Below are 3,697 nucleotides of genomic sequence, written 5' to 3'. Positions count from 1 at the left end.
TGTTTGCTTCGTGATAATTCATTATGTTGTGCATATGTTTTATGTACTTTTCCACAGGTGATACTTCATTAGTGGAGTATGTGACTTTCGTGGGGTCTTGGTGCTTTTCCTTCATGGGCCCTTCCTCCATTAAAACATATTAAAGATTATATTTCATAACTGTGTTGATCTATGGACCAATATAATCCAGACTGGATTCTATCCTTCTGATTTTAAAATATCTTTGTGGGTCCCTAAAAAAAAGGTGAGGACCAGGGGGCAGGACCTGGCAGGCAATCTAACTCTATGTCCTGGTTACTAGTCACTTTGGATGATCATGTCTTTTCTTAGGCGTCCCCCTCACCTCTAGCCAAGCCCCTCTAAGAGAACCAATTGGAAATTGGAAATTCTCTCAGCTAATTTCATCTTGGTCATCAAGAGCAGGGGCCAGCCAATCATAGCCCACCACTTGTTTTTGTGTGCCCTTGACACTGCTCCAGAAGACAGCATTGTGAGCTAAGCCAGGGTGGCCCCCTCCCCCTGTATCAGGGCTGACTTACCCATTAAGCATAGTACATACAGGGCTTATGACCCCCAATACTTTTAGGGATCCACAAAGATATTTTAAAATCAGAAGGATTGCCGGGCGCGGTGGCGCGCACCTGTAGTCCCAGCTACTCGGGAGGCTGAGGCTGGAGGATCGCTTGAGCCCAGTTCTGGGCTGTAGAAAAAGAAGGATAGAATCCAGTCTGGATTATATTGGTCCATAGATCAACACAGTTATGAAATATAATCTTTAATATGTTTTAATGGAGGAAGGGCCCATGAAGGAAAAGCACTAAGACCCCACGAAAGTCACATGCAGCCCTGGCCCCTGTTCTGCCTTCCACTCCCAGCGCCGGCCTCCCTGGGGAAGGGTCACATCTCACCCCTGCCAGGGCCCATGCTGGTCACCACAAACATGTTGGGGACTTTGCTATTGGCAACAGCTGGGGACTAAGGCATGGAATCCCAGCTCAGGAGTCAGCAACTGGGAGAGTTGCTCCGCTCTGGCCAGTGGCCCCAGCTGAGACGATTGGACTTGTGCTCCAGGGTCTAGATGACACTGACAGAGTGAAACTGACTGGTAACCAACTGTCCTTCCCCCACTGTCCATCAAACCCACCCCCATCAGGCCAGTGGCTCTTTGTCTCCATCTGATGGCAACTGGTCATCACCTTTGCCCACCACTGGGGATGGCCCATCCAGGCGAGTGGGTGGTGGGGCAGGGCAGAGTTTTCTCTTCTCTACATAAGAACCTACTTCATATCTTCGATTTGACCTCTTGTCCCAGAAAGCCTAAGTAACTTATGATCTGATCCGTTATGGAAAAAGTTGGCCAACGCCTTCTCTAAAGAAAATATGTCCCCACTCTCCTGACCCATCTGCCACTGGTATTGTTTGATGGAAACTGGAAAGCCGTGTAACCTGTGCTGCACTGTTCAGCCCAGGAAAGAGGGCTCAGCCAGCTCAATCTTGGGACAGCAGCCGCCTGAGGTGCAGGTTGGCTGGCTGGAATTTTTGCTAGCTGGAGGGACACTCCAAATGGCCCTCAGCGATCCCTGACTGCTAGTGTTTGGAGGGGTTCAGAACAAGCCACCCCAAGATGGGCCTTGGTGATATGCAGATTACTTTGAGATAAAGGCAATTTTAGCTTCAGGCTTAAAAGAAACTTTGGCTCCTCTCTGTAACTACTTTCTACAAGACAAGGCAAACTTCTATTTACTAAATGTCTGCTATATATATATTCAATATATATATAATTGATTTCAGAAAGGAATGGAGCGGGAGAGAGTGATAGAAACATCAATGATGAGAGTCGTTAATCAGCTGCCTCCTATGCTGGGGATCAAACCCGTGACTTGAGCATGTGCCCTGACTGGGAATCGAGCCCTAACCTCCTGGTTCATAGGTTGACGTGCAAACACTGAGCCACACCAGCCGGGCATGTCTGCTCTTTTTATCATCCTGCAATGACCCTTTGAAGCCCCCAAGGCACCCTACCTCATCCCTAGCTCAGGATGCCTTTCTTATATTCCTCAATCCCCCTTTCTATCTCTGAACCTCTCATGCATGTGGGAATCTCTGAATCTCATGTATGTGGGGTTCCCATATATATGTATTAAATTTAGTTCTTTTCTCTTGCTAACCCGTCTCACGTCTATTTGATTAGTCAACCAACCAGAAGAACCTTGAGGATAGAGGAAAGTTTGTTCCTCTCCGTATGTTCATACCCTTGTCCAGCTCCCATCCCCACCATACAGGCCTGGTCTTGTGTAAGAGATAGCCTTTGGACAGGAAGCTGGCCTCCAGCCACAACTGCTATTTGGTAGAAAAACCTGTGTGGCTACTTCATCTTGAACCCTCAGATGTCCACAGAGAGAGGAGAAAAAGCCACATTCACAGGAAAGAGTAGGGCAAAGTGGGAAGCCCCACCCAGCGGTTCTCAGCCTCGAGGGCTCATTAGGATTCCCTGAGCTTAAACAAAATGCCAGAGCCCTACCCACGGAGACTGATCCCATCAGCCTAGTGTGGGACCTGGTGATTTCCATTTTTTAAAAAGTCACAGGTGATTCTAATATGTGAACCACTGAGCTAGTATAATATTTATAAGAAATATATATATTTGGTCTGTGCCCACAGTTCCTGGCTCATAGCTCCCCCAAACCTTGGAATTTCCTGAGCAATTAGAGCAGAGGAGGCATCTTTTGTTACAATATTTGGTCTCTTGGCCTCCATTCCTAAAAGTGCTTCCCAGCCATAAAGGTAAGATGGTTCTTGTTATTTATAACCAGCCCCTTTCAACCACGACTGAGTTTATGTTCATGAGGTGACTTGTACCCAAGGAGGGGGCTGGTTGTCAGGAGAATCCACAATGTGTCTGGAGGTTGGAACTTTCAGTCCCACCCCTAACCTCCTGGGAGAGGGGCCAGAGGTTGAACTGATTGCCATGATTTCATCAGTCCTGCCTAAGTCGTGAGGCCTCCATGCGAACCCAAAAGGATGAGGCTCCCAAAGTTACCAGGTTAGTGAGCACGTGGAGGTGAGGGGAGAGTGACACTTGCAGAGAGCGCATGGGAGCTCCTTGCCCTTGTCCTAGGCATCCCTTTCATCTGTGGATTCTTACGTTATAAACCAGTAATCTAGTGAGTAAACCATTTCCCACGTTCTGTGAGCCACGCTAGCAAATCAATCAAATGTGAAAACACCTGACATATAGCCAGTTGGTCAAAAGTTCAGGTGACAGCCTGCCTGGGCTTGCAACTGGCATCTGAAGTGGAGGCAGTCCTACAAGATGGAGCCCTTACCTTACCCTGTGGGATCTGATGCTATCTCCAGCTAGATAGTGTCCGAATTGAGTTGAATTGTAGGACACCCAGCTGGTGTAGGAGAATTGCTTGGTCGTGTGGGAGGTTTCCCACACACGCTGGAATCTGGCATTAGAGTTGCAGTTAGCCACTGTCTCCTCTCTTAGCACAGGTGCCTTCTGTCGCTGTCGAGCAGAGAGATCTCCATGCGGCTTTCAATGCCTATATTCCACTTTCCCGCCAGCTGCCCTTTTGTGCCAGAGAGGTAGACTACCCTAGTGGTGTCAGATTTAAAGCTGAGACTGCCATTCACATGAGGGATCGCAGTATTGAAGAACAGAGTTGACATAGGTTTTTTTCCCAATACCTGT

The 3,697-nt window shown here is 48.0% G+C and overlaps 1 long non-coding RNA gene across 1 annotated transcript in view; it reads left to right on the top strand.

The window, feature by feature from the left end:
- Window positions 1-625: 625 nt before the first annotated feature.
- The window catches only part of LOC107181627, a 9,277-nt gene continuing 6,205 nt past the window's right edge, over window positions 626-3,697 (top strand). The window contains exon 1 of the long non-coding RNA XR_001512294.1: window positions 626-692. This is a non-coding gene — a long non-coding RNA (uncharacterized LOC107181627). The remainder of the gene's footprint in view (window positions 693-3,697) is intronic.

The sequence above is a fragment of the Myotis davidii genome, unplaced genomic scaffold (genome assembly GCF_000327345.1).
Source record: "Myotis davidii unplaced genomic scaffold, ASM32734v1 scaffold6, whole genome shotgun sequence".
Classification (NCBI taxonomy): Eukaryota; Metazoa; Chordata; class Mammalia; order Chiroptera; family Vespertilionidae; genus Myotis; species Myotis davidii.
Note: the sequence above shows the minus strand (reverse complement) of the source record. Positions and strands in the feature narration are given on the sequence as shown.